This window comes from Anser brachyrhynchus, assembly GCF_964034855.1.
Source record: "Anser brachyrhynchus genome assembly, chromosome: Z".
Classification (NCBI taxonomy): Eukaryota; Metazoa; Chordata; class Aves; order Anseriformes; family Anatidae; genus Anser; species Anser brachyrhynchus.
The window spans coordinates 60903812-60922381 of NC_137697.1; the positions used below are offsets into that span (position 1 = coordinate 60903812).

Genomic DNA, 18570 nt, shown 5'->3' on the forward strand with positions numbered 1-18570 from the left:
ACAAATGGAAGTGTTGCCAATCCCATAATTTGCATTGTGGAGTACTGTAGAGTTTGGGAATCTTATGTGGCTAGAATATTCATACGGTGTTTCAATTACACAGATGATTCATTGTTTTTTTATCATAGCTGTATAGTCTGAAAGAGAACTCTGCATCACAATGTCAATTCAGCATTTAACTGCCACTGATGAATATGATCTTAGGTTGCTTGCTGTCTAGAAAATCTGTCTTCCAAGAAGGATACTCTTGTTACTCAGAAGTCAATTGTAACTCTTACAAGTACTTTTAGGAGATGAAAGATGATGCCTTTAAAATTGCAGAAGAACCCCTGCTGGGCAAATAAAATAAATAAATAAATAAATAAAAGACATTGCCTGCAGCTGTCAGACTCTTCTTGTCAGTGATTCAAACTCACGTAAAATATGAAAGTCCTTTATGTTACAACCATCTTTTTTTTTTCTTTTTTTTTTGGTGAACGGCCACAGCATTATAATATTGCATGTGAACTACAGTACAGATTCTGGGCTGAGTATGCAGTTATGCAGATGTTTACATTTTGTACCTTTACTGCCTTAAAATGATACTGAATTTGTAGAAGGTAGAATAACAGAAGCAAGTGAACCCTAAATCATAGAATAATTTATGTTGGTAAAGACCCTTAAGATCATCCAGTCCAACCATCCACCTAACACTATCAACCCACCACTAAACCATGTTGTTAAGCACCATGTCCATATGTCTCTTAATACCTCCAGGGATCGCAACTCTACCACTTCCCTGGGAAGCCTAACTGCTCTTTCTGTGAAGAAATTCTTCATGATATTCAGCCTAAACCTCCCCTGGTGAAACTTGAGGATGTTTCCTCATCTTCTATCACTTACGACCTGACAGAAGAAACCAAAACCCCCCTGGCTGCAGCCTCCTTTCAGATAGTTGTAGAGAGTGATGTTGTCTTCCCTCAGCCTCCTCTTCTCCAGACTAAACAACCCCAGTTCCCTCAGCCACTCCTCTTAACTCTTGTTGTCTTGTCCCTTCACCAGCTTCATTGTCTTTCTCTGTATATGCTTGAACAACTCAATGTCCTTCTTGTAGTGAGGGGTCCAAAACTGAACACAGTACTCCACGTGAAGTCTCACCAGTGCCGAGCACAGAGCAACAATCACCTCCCTGTTCCTGCTGACCACACTATTTCTGATGCAGGGCAGGATGCTCTTGGCCTTCTTGGCCACCTGGGCTCACTGCTGGCTCACGTTCAGCTGTCTGTCATCGACCAGCACTCCAAGGTCCTTTTCTCCTGGGCAATTTTCCAACCACTCTTCCCCAAGCCTATACCACTGCTTGGGGTTGTTATGAACCAAGTGCAGGACTCAACACTTAACCTTGTTGAATATGTGATTGGACTCTTGCCTAGCCAGATCCTTCTGCAGAACCTTCCTAAGTTTAAGCAAATTGACACTCCTGCAGTTCTTATCATCCACAACCTTACTGTGAATACCCTTGATGCCCTCATCCAGACCACTGATTAAAATGTTAAACAAAGCTGGCCCCAAGACTGAGCCCTAGGGGGTGCCATTGGTGACCGGCCGCCAAGTGGATTGAACTCCCTTCACTAGCACCCTTTGAGTCCAGCTATCCAGACAGTTCTTCACCCAGCAAACTGTGCACCCGTCCAAGCCATGAGCAGCAAGGTTCTCCAGGAGAATACTGTGGGAAATAGTATCAAATGTTTTGCTAAAGTACAAGTAAACAACATCCACTAGCTTTCCCTTATCTACTAAGTGGGTCATCTTGTCACAGAAGAAGATCTTCAGAGGTCCCTTCCAACCTCAGCCATTCTGTGAGATCAGGTTAGTCAAGCAGGACCTGCCTTCCATAAACCCATGCTGGCTGCATCTGATCGCTCAGTTGTCCCATGCATGCTGGATGATGACATCCAAGATGATCTACTCCATAACCTTCCCCGCTACCAAGGTCAGACTGCCAGGCCCACCATTTCCTGAATCCTCCTTCCTGCCCTTCTTGTAGACTGGTGTCACATTAGCTAACCTCCAGTCAATGGGATAGCTGGTAAATTACTGGAAGTGGTGAGCACTTCTGCCAGCTCCTTCAGCACCCTTGGATGAATCCCATCCAGATCCACAGACATATGAACATTCAAATGATGCAATAGGTCACTTACATTTTCACACTAGATTATAGGAGTTTCATCTCACTCCCTGTCACTGTCTTTCAACTCTGGGGGCTGGGTACCCTGAGAACAACTGGCCTTACTAATAAAGACAGGGGCAAAAAAGTCATTAAGGACCTCAGCCTTCTCACCTTCCATCACTGTTTCCGCTCACATCCAATAAAGGATGGACATTCACCTTAATCTCTCCTTTGCTGTTGATGTATTTATAAATGCATTTTTTGTTGTCTTTTATTGCACTAGCCAAACTGAGTTCTAGGTGGGCTTTGGCCCTTCTCGTTTTCTCCCCACACAACTTCTCAACAACTCTATCGTCCTCCTGAGTTACCTGCCCCTTTTTCTACAGTTCATAAACTCTTTTTCTTCATGAGCTCCTCAAGAAGCTCTCTGTTCATCCAGGCTGGTCTACTCCCCTGCCAGCTTGACTTTCAGTGCACTGTGATAGCCTACTCCTTTACCATTAAGGCTTTGTTGCTGAAGAAGGTCTGGCCCTCCTGAACTCCTGAATCACCTCACAAATGGACTCTGTTAACCAGGTCTGTAAATAGGCCAAAGTCTGCCCTCCAGAAATCTGAGGTAGTAGTTCTGCTAACCACCTTCCTTACTTCACCAAAGAGTGAAAACTCTATCATTTCAGGATTGCCATGCCCGAGACAACCTCCAGCTATCACAACACCCAAAAGTCCTTCACTAATTGCCAATAACAGGTCAGGTGGGAGAATTTCCCTAGTTAGCTCACTCACCACCCGTGTCAGGAAGTCATCCTCCACACACTACAGAAATTCTGGTCCCAAAATAGAGTTCATCTCTAACAGCCAAGTTCTCAACGTTCTGACCATTTATGAAGAATTTCACCCTCTTCAGCTGTTCAAACACTCAAAGATCCAACACAATTGCAAGTGCAGATGAGAAACTGACCTTTGCACACATGTAGAACCATAGGGCATGCTGGAGATTCACACAAAGAAATTACTAAGCTTATGACTTGTGGAACAGTTTCAATAAGAGGCCACTTCTGTAAAACTGTAACTGCTAAAGATAGTAACATCCCCTGTCACCATTCAAATGGTGACAGAGACCATCACCAAAAACACTTACTAAACCACATTTTTTCCTGCAAGATGACTGAACGTCCTATTTGACTGCAAGTTAGTTAAAGCTTGTGCAAATTCTCTAAAAATGTAGCAGAACCTTTTAAGCAGTTATTTCCACGATGAGGAAACTGAATCTAAATAAGATCCATGTGCTCTTTCAGAATCAGCTGGCAGGCCCACTAGGACAGAAAACACACTGTTGTGTACTTATGTATATATGGAAACCAAGAGTGCACATGATAAGCATTTTACTTAATATCATGCACTATCTGATGTACTAGAGAGCCTAGAATTCAGATCTACAGTGAACAACCAGTAAGGATTTGCCGCTAATATAACCGAGATTCGCCTACCAGCCTGCAAAACAGAAATGCCAAATCAACCAGTCTCAAAAGTTGAACTCAGGAGAAGGTAACTGAGACCCTAGAAGTAGTGATATATGTCCACTTTCCAGTTCAGAACTTTGAAAAGCTCCCTCTGAGTATAGAAAAGAGCAGATGCTGATTATCCTCATGCTTCAACCAGTGAAGGACACAGCAGCTCTGGCATTGGCTGACAGTTCAGCTTCGCCACCTCTCCCAGCCAGGACAAGGCACCTAAGAGTATTCCACAAGGCAAGAATGATGGATGCAATAAAAAAGATGACTATTGCTTTCTTAATATAAACTAAATTTAGACTTCAAAGCAAGAAAGAGAATAACTTCCTTCTCTCTGCAGAATTATGGTGATGTAAATACAGTACTGGCAATTTGTTTTTCACTTTCTCAATTTTATGGAAGTAATTTCCCTCAAAGCCAATAATTTATTATGCTGCCATCCAGGAGGCTCATGTCTTGGAAAATTTGTGATCTGCAAATATTTTTAAAAGATTTTGCAAGTACTACAATTTTTCAAGCATACTGTTTGTTTTAAACCTCTCCATATAGGGCAAAAGAATTTTTGAGTCTGTTGGTCCTAGTGAAACTTGCATTTTTCATGTTGCAGTTGGAAATCTAAAATACACTTAGGGAACATTGTATTACATGATACCTGTAGTTAAAACATTATTTCACATTCTTCCTCATCACAGCCATCAATCTCAACATGTTTTTAAAATTATAAAAGAAGGATTTATTTTTTTCCTAGATCCTGACCTCTTGCTTAAAGAGCCAAAATTACAGCAACGGGTTGATACTGCAATATTTTCTTTTGCAGGTTCTCATAAGATTAAATTTATGATTAATCACACTGCACTATCCCTACAAGCAAAACAACCTCTGAAATTGCAAGACTTCAATAACATGTAAAAAAGCAGTTCTGTTAAGGAGGCCTACAGAACGGCTTTTTCTTTTCTTATTGAAGTGGTGAATAAAAACAGTAAGGTCAATGAATGGAGCAAAACTAAACAAAAACAACTGAACCAAAGGAAAAAAATACATTTCCTGACAAGCTATGAATAATTTAGACCAGAAGCAAAATCTGGACCAATCAGTAATAAAGCAGAACACGCATAAGGGTGAGAAATCTGCCACTGATACATTTAGGAGCACTGAATATACAAAATCTCACATTTTAATTGGGCAACTAGTAACTAGTTCATTGTATATCCTCTCTGCTTTAAAAATATTTTTGTAAGCAGAACTACCCAAAGTAGTCTTCAAATATGTTTGTTCTGAATATCAGTAATTTAATGCTAACAATAAACCCAGGTTAAAATCACATATTCGCATACAGATTGGATGATTGCATACAATGAAGCTTTCCCTGAAAAATTTTGATTGAGCAGAAATAGCAGGAATTAACAATTCAATTCTTCTGTCATTTTAGAAATGTGAAATTTGAAGAAAAAAAAAAAAGCTTAACAAAGTAAGCTTAAAAGATATTCCATCTGTTTTTTTTTTTCTTCAATTCCTGCACAATTTTGGGGGAAAAAAAAAAAAGAAGCCACTTTCTCCTCCAAAGCATGACTCCTTTGGGGAGGGGGGGGAGCCAACACATTTGCGATTACTACAAAAAGCCCACTAAAAATTTAATTTATTACTTTACAAGTGAAAATATAGCTGCTGAACTAACAACCTCTTATATCAGTAAATTCTATGGCACAAATAAATTTTATTTCATGTTACCTATCTGCTCTACTTTAAATATCAATGACAATGCAGGAAGTTCATAAATGTGAATACTCTAGAGGCTTACATGCATCACTGAGAACAGTAAAATGAATGGTTACACATCTGCAGTCTGAACTTTGAGATGAATACAAGCAAATTGTGAATGCGCATTTTTCAAATGATTGCGCTCATTATTTTCCACTGACTCATGGCTGTTGGCAGAAATGAATAATACATTTTAATATAGTATAGGGGTTCAACAATCAAATACAAAGAGTATGTATGGGTATTTATCCATCTTCTATGCATACATAATACTAAAGCTATAGGTTGTCATCTGTTTTTAATACTAAAACACCAAATAATTTATAATACAGAACTGTAAAATATATATAGAACACTGCATCAATCATGTACAAGTACTAGTGCTGTTCAACATTTCTGTAAATCCTCCATTAAACATAGATTTGAGACTGAACCAAAGACCTATATGAATCAAGTCATGGTTGCTTGGAACACTGGAACAGAGACATAAAATGTTGTTCTATTTCAGGTCAAGATTATTTGCAGTTCACTTCATCATTTCAAAGAATACTAGTGACTGAAATACAGCATACTCCACATTAAAGATAATGCTTATTTCTTTTCCTTAATTCAGGAAGCGAACTACTAAATGGCAACTGGGGTATCAGCTGACAGAACTCCTGGGTTGTTTGATGCCATTGGTACTCTCCTAATGTAAGCAAAGAAACGGCAGAGCTTTGTGCAGCTATTTAGTAACACTGTCAAATAAGAGGGAGTTAACTATCTGAATGCCAACACAGTCTTGCTTTGCTCCTCTTACACATTCCAATTCAAGTCCCATAATGCACCATAGACCTTTAGTCAAGACAACAAACGTGACTTCTTTCTATGGAAAACACACAGGAAAATGAAAATTCAACCACTACACCCTCAAAGGCTGCTGAAAGTGCATAGCCCATGTATCACCTTATACCATTTCACAACAACATAAAACTTTACCAAAGTAAAAAAATACAACATGAGAAAGCATGTGTGAGCATGGTGGTATTTCCTTGAGCAAAACTTCAGAAGCATGAATTTTCAGGAAAATTGAACCAAACACTGAGAAAATTAATGGTGACATATCATTCCCATCAACTCCAGAAGAAAGGGATACATAGAAATATGCATGACATTTTGTTTTAACAATAGTCAAATAGTACTCCAGGTACAATTTGAAAAGTACTGTGCTGTAAAAACGTTCACAACTTCTAAAGTATTTGGCAAAGGTAATGAATATCCACCATCTGCAGAGCTGTTGCAAGTTCATGAGCTACAGAAATAAAAAGGATGCCTTCTTTTGGTAGCCTAGCTCTCGTGCAAAAATCCAAAAATAATACACCCTAGCAATGGCATCCACCAGGAATCAGATACTTGGCCCCAAAATAAGATGGAGCAGCAAAGGGCTTATTTCAAGTACCACGGCTAATGTAGGCTCCAGTGCTCATGTTAGGATGAAATCAACCATAGCAGAGCTCAGTCTTTCCAAACCATGTGTTGGTCTGGGGGGAGGTGGGGAATTCTGTGTCAACGGCTTTATAGAGCAGATGTGACTCATTGCACTCTCATTTAAAATCAGAAATTCAGGTCTCTCCTTTTTCCACTGAATCAATGGCAGCAGCACTGGGGGCTCTAGCACTGCAGTAGCAACTGTACAGAAGATATTTCTACAGTCAGTAAAATCAGTTCAATAAATCACAGTATCTGACACTGCCATTTCATGACATGATATTCACATCCTGACTTTTGTTTATCTCCTTAGTGCCATGCAACACCCTTATTCAACTTACCTTCCACAGTGGCCCCGATCACAGAAAAATATGGAACTAATTGAATCAATACACCATCCCCATAAATCTTCCTAAGCTTCTTTTTTCACTGAAGAACACATTTCATCTATAACTGTTGTTTCAATAAACCAAGTAATGTGAGATATCATTGCTCAACATATTTTGAATACTGACAGCATCTTTAGGTTATGTTTTTTTCATTACTATTATTATTATGTTTAAGATCAGAAAAAGGCCTTTTTTTTTTTTTCAAACACTTCCCTATGCCCTTCATTTTCTCATTTAAATTCCTCAGCTCAATTCAATAATCATCCATTAGAATTTCAACACCCTGTAGTCCCACAGTGGTCTGTTCAATTACTTTTAGAAATATCTTGGGAAAGTACTAATGCCAAATAGTACCCTCTTAAGTTTATAACATTCAAATGTTGTATTAAAAATCAGTAATTTAGAGCTTGCCTCATTTATATTTGCCTGCCAAAATATATATCCTGAATTTAGTTCCATGACATTTTTTTTGCTTCATATAAGCTTTAATTATAAATTCAAGGGAAAACTCCTATGTAAGTAACATTCCATTCAATGGTCACAGTATGTGGAGTGTATCCATCATTTGTGTATCTAAGTATACTGTGGCCAGATCCAAAAAAAAAAAAAAAAAAAAAACACCAAACCCTGAAGTTAAAAGCTTTTCCACAAAAACTCACTTTTCTAGTTACTTAGACCACCCCACTTTCATTTGAGACTACAGAATGAATTACACAAATTTGGTTGTATGCATACATTACTACAGGCACATACTTTTAAAACATACTATTAAAAACATTTAACAATTTTACCACAAATAAAGACATTCATTTCTGACAATTAACCCTGGAACTTGACCATTAACATCTATGCAAATGTCTTCATTTTGATAAAATTAAAATGGACAAACGACAAAAAATGTGAAAATTTTTCACATTCTACTCCCTAAACAGAGCCTATGATGTTGCAGATTAAATTATTAGAAGTTTAACCAGTAGTTTCATAGAAATTGGCAAATTCAGAGATGAACAACCAAATTATTCTTGAGAGATATTTGTGCCCCTGAGATCAGACACTTCTTAAAGTGTCATGACTCTTTTTTAATTAAAATAATTGGAAATAGACTGCCACTGCACTTCTGCAATTATACAGTGCTGTGTTATGATAAAGTACTGCTACACGGCTATGAATACTATTTGTTTTAAACCATATGGGCAGCAGATACAACACAATATTAACACTCAGAGGTACAGACATTAGAACTATAACAAAACTAAATTCTAACTGTAGAGTATTGCTATTATTTTAAGCTGTATTTTAGTAGTGTCTTCTTTTATGGATTCTTAAAATCCTTTAAAAATTTAACATAGCTTAAAAATTGAAATTTAATTAATAAATGTCACTACATAAAAACCTACCATATTATATAATGTGTGCATTTGGGACATTCCTTTACTCATATTGACTTTGATACAGTCTAACAGAATTATCACACTTTAGTGTTTTTCAGAGGGATACCTGCCTCATACAGGGCACAACCAAAGCTATTCAGAAAATCAGGAAGCTGTTTTCATTTCTTCTTTCCCCCTTCCAGCATTTACCTAGCCATGTCTTGTTTATTTTAGTTTGTCTAAGCCCTAAACTGAATGGAAGATCATTTACATCTTCACAGCATTTTCAAGTATGCACACCAGTACTGTCCAATTATCCCACCTGCAGTTGTTAATTCATCCACAGTCTCCATTAAAAAATAATAAAGCATTATTGACCCCAACTAGAAACTGGAAACAGAGACAAGGGGACTTACAGGAAGCCACAGAATAGTGCACTAGAAGGGAAAGGATCAGAAATGGCATATAACATTACCTGTGTATCTGTATCTCCAGACCGTGTTGATCACTGACAGAAATGGGAGACAGCTCTCACTGCAGTTCATTTCCTTTACATAGCAAACAACCAAGAGACTTAATTTAGGCAACCTGAGTGTGACAGCATAAAGGTTTTGTGGCCACCTGCCACATAATAAATTGGGTTTCTTGCTTAGCATCATACAAGACTGCCACCACAGAGGCAGGGACACGGACTGGTCAATGTTGCCTTGTCTGTATTAATTACAATGACATCTCTTTATTCCACAGTGTTTCCTTGCCCATTATCTATGCGCTTTCCAGATCCCCTGTCAAATGAGTCAAGATATCTGTTAAACATCCCTGACCACTATGCAACCTGCCAAAAGGAGGGAGAGTGAGGGCAGCACAAACTGGCACAGTAAACCCTCTCTCATGTTTTTATTTAATTTGAGAGCACCTGATTTTGTAACCATCACAACATCTTCTAACTATTTATATGATTTCCAGTGATGGCTGTTTTTTTCCTCAGGAGCTTCACCTGCAATGAAACACCGAGTTCTCTACCAGTATATAGCCAGCTTTTTGTGTAGAGCACAGTCCTGCAGGAGGGCTCCTGTAGCATTACGCAGGATGAGTAAGGGGAATGAAGAAGACTAAGCACCCCATAGGTGATGTACTCAAACTCTAGCACCTTCAAACCTTGAAGGTCCTGGTGCTGTTCAGGAAAGGGCTAAATCTTTTTCATAATGAAAAGTAATAGGTAATGTTAGATTTCCATATTACAAAATGATACCGCCATTAACAATTCTATTACCCCGGTTCCCAAATACAGTTTCTCCTCATTTGACAGAAGGATAAATGAAAAGCTTAAGATAACTCATTCAAGGTCCCCTGGTGCTAGAATCAGCCTTAGCAGGTACATGCTTACATCTTGTGCTCCATCCAATGTACCAAAGCATTTTCCTCTGGAGGGCATCAAGTACAACCATAATACTTTTTTATTTTTTATGGAAAAAGATAAGTATTAAGGAAAATACTTAAGGAAAGTATGTCCACTTAAGGAAAGATGAGTATTTATTTCAGTACAATCATTTATCCAGAGACAAAATATTTTCTTGGCAGATAAGTGCAACATTCCACCAGGCTGAAACGCTCAACTTCACCTTACAACATGCCTCATGTCACAGAAACATATGCCTTGTTAGAGTCTATTTTGTACTCCTCTTTGTCTGACAATACTCACTTTTATGTGAAATATTTTCATGGCATGAAAAAATTTGCATGAAAACATCTTTTTATGTCCTAACCTCAATTTCCAACCCATCTTTTCTAAGGGTCTTAGTTAAATAATATGGAAATTACACAGTAAAAAGAAACTGACAGTCAGCAGATCGTTTCAGACTATACCCCTAGATACAGATCATTTTTGTTGTTTTCTGTTGCTTTTTGTTGTCACTGTTTGTTTGTTTATTTGCTTTTAAGTCAGAAGGACAGTATATTTCTGAATAAAAATTACTAAAATCTAATGTGGAAGTACGCTTGCTGCTGTCAAACTTTGCCCTCTCTACCTTAAGTGGAAGCACATTTCATTGAGAAGGCTGTGGATTAACTTAATAATTAATCTGACAAAGTAAAGAAATAATCGTTATTACACCCATAATAAAATAAAATAAAATTCCCAAGGAAATCTCAGCAAGGCAGGGCTCTTCCTTGAAATATATATTAAAAAAAAAAAAAAAAAGATACTTACACAACACCTTCTGTTGAATATGCAAGTCCTTTCAAAAGAGACATACAGTGTTTTATATATGGTAACAAATGTGTGTTATGTAGCTTCACAAGTAGCCACATTACTGTAGTAACTGGTATTTTTCACAATTTTTTTTTCATATAACTCTGCTCTAAATTCAATGTTTTCATGTAGAATATTATAAAATGATAACTTTCTGACATTGCTCTGTCAATCCGGTCTCTTGTATTGATTTTACTTCTTGCAAAAACTTGTGGCCTGCACCTGGAGGTTAAGGCTGAGCTAAATAATCTAACTTGGAAAACGGACTATAACATGAATTTTGTAGTGGAACATTGCCAGAAGTCTCTCCTGTCTTTTGGAGCCCTCCCTATAATTCCCTACAAAGGAATTCCAAAATAAACAACTAAAATCAGTGGAAAAGAAAATTAGACAGTATCAGTGCAAAGACTAAGGGACACACACGCAGATGCAAAGCATCCGCAGACAACATAGCAGAGCAGTAGTGGGCATGAAGTCATGAATTGATTTCAACATGTGTAGGAGTATCCATGATAGTGCTAATCTAGACAGCAAAGTTAAAAATAGCAGTGAAGACAGATGAAAGCAGCCATCAGCATGGCTTAACGATCTGTCTGGAAGGGCTGGACAGCCCGCCCTTACGTCTAGGCTGGCATGTCTTCAAATCATTTATACATTAAAGGTAGAATCACAAAATCATCTAGTTTGGAAAAGACCATCAAGTCCAACCATCAGTGTGACCTATCAAGTCCCACCACTAAACTATGTCGCTTAGTGCCGTGTCCACACGCCTCTCGAATACTGCCAGGGATGGAGACTCCACCACTCCCTTGGGCAGTACCTTGCAATGCTTGACAACCCTCTCCTTGAAGAAATTCCTCTTAGTTTCCAATCTAAACTTCCTCAGTGGAGGAGGACCTTTTTTGGACCTTGGACCTTTTCAGCTTGTTTTGCTTTTTTCCTTTTTTGAGAACTCTTGTAGTCACTGTCAGCTTTGTCATCATCTGCTCCTAAGTAGTACAGATTTGTCCACATGAAGCTGCAGTCACGCTACTCAGTTGCTGCGTAGACACATCCAGAAAATGTGCTACTGTAGATACATTCATCTAAAAACTGCATTTGCAAAAACAAAGGCCTGGGAACACAGTGTAAAGCATATGGGACCTGATGAGGAACACATGCTTGAGAGAGTGTCCATTTTACTAAATTGTATCAGCAGGGCACGATCTCTCTCGACACAACTTGCTTTCCTTGAACTCCTGGAGAACACGAGAAGTTGCTGGTTGGCCTTTCTTGTGGGGATTGGCAGAGTCAGGACAGATTAATCCGAATGTTCAGGTACAGTGACTCACCGAGTTTTAGTGTGTAATGCAGAGATACGATTATACTCTCCAGGCAGCTGGAGGCAACTGTATTATGTGTAAATGGCACTCACTCATCTTCATAAAGGACTAATGCCAGATGCCTAAATCCTAATCCAAGGAGGCACTTTAGTTATCTGCTCTTTCAAGGCCAGTTATTTCAGAAGAATATCAAGACATCAATAACGCCTTCAACCATAACCACTGTTAACAGAGGCAGAACTTACTGCAATGCAGAAACCCAGCAGTTGATAAAGTCCTTTAAATTCAGGACGTTATCCTCTCAAATGGTGGTTTGTCATACAGGGAGCTGCAAACACTAAGAAGACGGAGGCCACTCAAGGATGGCTCATGACAGTTTGTCCAGCTAGTGACCAGAAGGATTTACACGCATTCGTAACCTGTATACTGAGTGATACACTCCAGGGAGATTTTGTGCCCATTTTGCTAAATCACAGCCAGAACACAAGTTAAGGAGGAACACTTTTAAGTGTTAAGTCTTAAGGCATACTTAGCTGCCTTAAGAGGGGAGTGCAAAGACAAACAAGCTAGTTTTGTCTCAGATAATAGCAGTTCTGGTTGGAATCAAATCACAGCAGCAGGGATTACATCAGGGCTAATTTACCACGGGAAGAAGTGAGGTAGTGAGAAGCAGAAAGTTCTGGGCACACGGATAAGAATCCAGTGCTGCTGTCTGTCTGCAGAAGCCCTGAGCACATGCACAGCCACGCTCTACTTCGCTGTTCAGACCCAGGCACCGCAGCATATGGGCACAACTAAAACTCCAGACGCTTGGGCAGCACTGCTCAAGCCATTGCATCTAAGGATTGTTCTGTGAGGTAACTTTAATAAGAAGTACAGAGAGGCAGTGAGTTAACTCCTCCACAATGGGAGCACCACAGTAAAGAGCAGAAATACAGTTCCCATTGCGTTATTTGCTCATGTGCTTCAACTGTGACCTTCATGAACAACTGTGAGGAAGTGGATGAGGGTTTAATTCCTATCTCTCTTCAGTCTTGGAGATGACACCTTAAGTTGGCACATGCGGTATGGACAGAAACACATTATTAAAGCTTTTCAAACTGCTAAATTTGTGTCACATATGCCTGCAGCACATTCATAATGCTGATCAATAAGTAATGATTTCATGTTAATTTCTGAGATAACGGTGCTCCCAAAACACTTCTCAAGAATTGTTGTATTGAGCTGTTTGTAAACAAGGCCTTCCTGAACCTAGAACTAAAGAGTGAATTTAATGCCCAAAGTAGCATCATTACCATTCACCAAAGATACAACACGATACACTAACACAAATGAACACTAACAGGAGCATATTGAACTACATGCACAGATTTCAACATTTAATTTTTGGAACAGCACCACATGCTCTGTAACAGCGCATCACAAATTTGATTCTATTTTACCTTGTGACTAATTGCTTTACCAGCATATATATATTTTTTTTTTCTCCAAGATCTGGCCTGTTCAATCAAAACAGAAACTACTGTTAACATAATTAGACTTTAAGAGGTGGTTCTCCCTTTCCTAAGGGTGCCCTAAGATGCCATACACAAATAATTAACACAAGCATGTATATGGAGCAATGAAAAACAAACTCAGCCTTCTGAGAATTATGCTATCAAATTCCTGTAAGGAAGTACTGCATCAAGATGTTATAGAGTGTATCATATTCAAATGTGCAGTGAACAGCTGAATCCTCCTTTGTCTAACCTATTGCTCGTTTCTTGGGTACATTGCCCCTCTTTGTTCACATCTACCACAAGACTGCCCATTAATTTAGACACCAATGATGTTAGCCAGGGCGTCCAGGTAACTACAGTTCTACAGATATAAAGCTAAAAAACATTGACAAAGCTCAAGATTGCAAAATGTATTCACATTTGCTTGTATTTATCCACCATAAAAATCCTTCACCTCTAATTTATAACCTGGTTTAGGTTAATCAAAAGCAAATAACTAATTTTGTAAGTATAACTCCATTTCGTAGTGATACCATTCTGTAATTAAAGATAAATTTATGCCCATGTCCTAGCAACAAGCACAAATATTGTGCTCTATCCAGCGCTCAACATGTGAGTTACTAGAATGACAATTTCCTAATATTCAATGCAATTAGTACATATATCTTAGGACTATCTGAATGCACAAATGGGGGAAAAAAATAATCAAATGTCTAGCCTAAGCACAATGGAATTGTGGGTCAAAGAGTATGACATGCAGCCTATTTACCTTGCTAGTAGTCTTCTGCTTCTGAGTGCACTGTATTTCCCAGTTGTGCTTTGTTCTTTTTTTTTTTTTAATTAAATCTGGGACATTGCACTTACAAACATTCACATAAATCTCTCATCATGATGACAGCTTTAATATTCAAAATCTTGGGCCAAATCAAAAGCAATTCTTAGTCTTCTTATAAATTTACTACTGTGACTACAACTGGAACTGACAGTGCAGCATACAAAAGGCAGAATATTTACGTTTGTATTTTACTAAAGAGAACATGAGATACGTACATGCATGTTGAAACATGCCAGCAGTTTTATGTTGTTAGTCTGGATAGTTAAAGGTTTTTCCCATTTTTAAGAAAAATGCCTGCCATTACAGCCAGATCCCACAAAAGATCTTATGGATGAATAACCAACAGGGCCGTATAACTCCAAATTATAATCATGTGCATAGTGTTGTCATGCACATGCGAGAAAGCTATGCAGCACAGATGTAAACACAGATTGCTAAAATGGTAGAGTTGAAGGGAAGTGTTATGTTCCTGACTATAATTTCATTTTAAAGGACAAGTTCCAAATTGATAGAGTAACAATAGAACAGATGGGGAGGGAGGGATTTATACACAAGGAGAGGTCATGCAATACATTTCATTGAGTTTAAAAGATAAGTGAGACAATGCCTTTTTCTGTGGTATAAACAAAGAAAAATAATGCCAGCATTTCAACTGCAATCAAAAACTGGGGAGGAAACAGAACTGGAAAGGAAATGCTTAGGGCAAACCTTACAAAGCTAATGCTGCATTTTAACCAGAAAAATACATTTTCAAGTGTTACTCAATAATTCTATATGAAGTGCAAATACACCAAGTTCATATTCAAAATAAGCTTTCATAAATACTCCTTAATATACAAGGAAATATACCTAATGAATGACTGTCCCAGCCGCCAAGCTATGACACCTAATTTGTACTTCTCTTTAATAACTGAGAGATTTCCACACCTCAGAATCACTTATAACTTTAGAAGATGAGCTTACAGTTCCACCTCAGACAGGTAAGCAGCAGGTGATATTTCTACTAGAACAATTAATTAATTATTTTTTCCCCATCAGTTAAAAACTCCCTTGGGACCTTAAATCAATAAGGTATGTGATGTATGTGTTTTATTCTCATGGTTCCCCAGTTCCTTCCATTGAGCACACAAATCTATTGCACAGCTACATTTGCACTGAAAGAGATATTCCCTTGTGTTACTATGCACCTGCCCCATGTAAGCCTATCTTCTCTGCCTCCTTTGAGAAGCAGATATATCTGCCAGAAAAAGAGCAAGCCTGGACACAACCTTCTTACAAGTCCTCTTGCCAATTATCTCAGGATTATTTCCCTTGGTTTAGCTATGAGCCTATACTGATGAGTGAAAAGAATGGCTACACACCCTTCCAAAATCTATTGATTCCCAATGCTTTCTTACCATATTTTTCATCTTGACAGTGAAAATATACATCAATTGTATAAAATCTCTATTTTCTAAGTAAAACACAGTGAAGCATTGGCAAACTGGCTTCTTACAAAAAACTTTAACTCCCCCAAAATAGAAGTTTTCTTTTACTTAACAGCAATTAACAGGACTTTGTAAGGGAAGAGGAGAAGATTCCCATTCTGCCAGTTTCAACTGTAACCCAGAAAAGATACAGACTTTCTCTCGGTAAATAAATCGAAAATTATTTATTTAATGTGGATTTAAAACCAAGCTGTAAATAAAACTGAAATCAAAATGGTAGGTTTTCCTCTCTCTTTCCCTCCTCCTTCCTGTAACCATGCTAGTGATTCACGGATGTCTTCTGGAGCTTCAGGCAGGTAATCAGAGACAGCCAGCCATGGGAATAGAGCTCTGCTGCACATCCCTTCTAGTCAGCTGAAATACCTAAAAACAGAGTGAGGGGAGATAACACGCTGTATTCCCCAAGGGCTGCTGGAACTACTGGTCTTTGCGCTTCTGCACTGAGAGGTGCAGTACGCCCACACTGGTGTCACCGCTCCAAGTATACGCAACACCAAATGATGCCACCACTATGAGTGCCAGCACCCTTGCACTATTCCCAACACATCTTCTGTGCTGTTCTCCACCACAGTTGTGTGTTCCATGCGGGGCTGCTTCTGCCTCTGCACTCCTGCAACTTGCTGGCATCTCACCACAGCAGCAAGACAGTGCTACTCAAACATCCCTGCTACAGAGGACACAAACTAAAGCAGCTGCACAAGGCTGTCATGCTTTCCCTTTCCTGCTTCTAATCAAGCAAACGTACACACAGGATGGAGCTGCTGTGAGTGTAGACAGAACAGGGATGTCCTGTGTGAGATGGTGAACAGTACCACCGCGGGCAGTATCCCACATCAGATATGCTTGGGAAGAAGTGATCCCAAAATACCGCAGCCACCTTGTACTACAGAGTTTTGTGTGGGGACAGGTTTCAGCTCCCAGTAAGGCTGGACAGCTGGGAAGCAGAGGGGCAGTGGGAGAGACTTCATAGCTCCTTGAAGTTCTGCTGACGCCTTGCCAAAAATGATTACAAAGTATGTAGATATTTGGAATTCTCGTTCCCCAATCATGAAAAAAATGAGAAGTTACCCATCACTTCTTCACAGCACCCAGGGGAGGTTCTGCATCTCCAAAGACACCATTCAGTCACTTCGTCCAACTGGTCTACCTTTTACATGCGGCTCCTTGTAACCTCAGAATTGGGTCCCAAAGAAATCAAGTCATACTTACATCATTTTCTGTCCTCAGAGAAAAAACGCTGCTAAGGACAGGAGCCACTTCTATCTAGTTTATCACCTTCTACATGACTTCCTTACCTGAAAGACTGTCTTTCTCCCTACGCCAAAATACTAATCACAGTATTTTGAGTAGCCCACACTGGGCTACCCACTGTCTGACAGGATGGTCCCTTGGAGGCTTCTCAGACTGGGAGAGAACTGTTCACTGGCCCCTTCCTCTGAAACATGCCTATTTTACCCACCCTCTCAGCAAGATACAAGCCACATCCCCTTTTGCTGCACACTGAGCCAATGGCATAGATCAGAAATCACAAAGACCCGAACAACCTCACGGATCTGCTGGCTTACGATATCACCAGCGACTGGGCGAAACGTAGCAGCCTGTTCGCATAAGCCAGTTTTTGACACCGGAGAATGTGCAGATGAGAAACATACCACGCCTTACGAGGAGCGCTGAAAACTATTCCTTTTCGCACTAGGCACGGATGCTACACATTAACCGGAGGAATCTGTAAAGGGAAAATCGCTATTTAATTTTGGAACTGTAACTAGAGTGGCGAGACAAGTTTCTTCTTGACAACCGGGCAGGTCAAACCCTGATTGATCTGCACCGAAGGTCTTTGTAAGGCACTTATTGAGGTGTCCCTCGGGACCAGGTGTCCGGCTGAGGTGGAGAAGCCCCAGACACGCCTGCAGCACGGGAAGCCGGGCGGCTCTCCGCGCTCACCGGGCGCCGAGGAGCTGGGCGCGGAGGGCTGCGGGCTGCAGGGCGGCGCAGCGGGCGGCCGGTCCCGCTACTCACGGCCCGCCAGGAGCACATGCAGGCAGCGCGGCGTACACGGCTCTCCCGGTGAGATTTCTGGGGACGGGGGGGGCTTTTTGAGTAGCGCCCGTGACAACGACGCCGGAGCCCGCCGGGGAGCGGGTCTGCAGGGCCGGGGCCCGGCCGCCGCCGCCTCCTTCCCCCGCGTCGCGGGCGCCCCGCGACAGCAGCTCCCGGCCCCGGCCCCGGCCCCGGCCCCGGCCCCGGCCCCGGCCCCGGTCCCGCACCGAGCCGAGCCGCGGGGAGCGGTGCTCGCCCCCCGTCCACCCCCGTCCCCTCCCCGGTGCCCCCACGCCCGCTGCGGCCGCCACAACGCGGTCCCGCCTGGCCTCACCTCGCCGCGCCGTTACACGGCCGCTCAACGCCCGCCGCCGGGTGATGGAGACGCGGACGGGCCCAGGTGCCGCCGCCCCGCACGGCGCGGGGGGACCCGGCCACGCCCCCTCCGGGGCTGCCCACGCCCCCCGCCGGTGGCCACGCCCCTCCCCGCGG

General features: G+C 40.7%; 1 protein-coding gene across 4 annotated transcripts in view; it reads right to left on the reverse strand.

The window, feature by feature from the left end:
- Window positions 1–18570, reverse strand: part of SNCAIP (synuclein alpha interacting protein) — a 91839-nt gene extending 73269 nt beyond the window's left edge. For 2 of the 4 annotated variants that reach the window (XM_080573929.1, XM_080573926.1), the window contains exons 1-2: window positions 18413–18570; window positions 17691–17764 (exon numbers count right to left, since the gene is read on the reverse strand). The gene's annotated coding sequence lies outside the window, so the exon portion shown is untranslated. Of the gene's footprint in view, window positions 1–9119; window positions 9193–17690; window positions 17765–18412 lie in introns of all 4 variants that reach the window. The other 2 variants (XM_080573927.1, XM_080573928.1) reach the window with 2 other exon arrangements.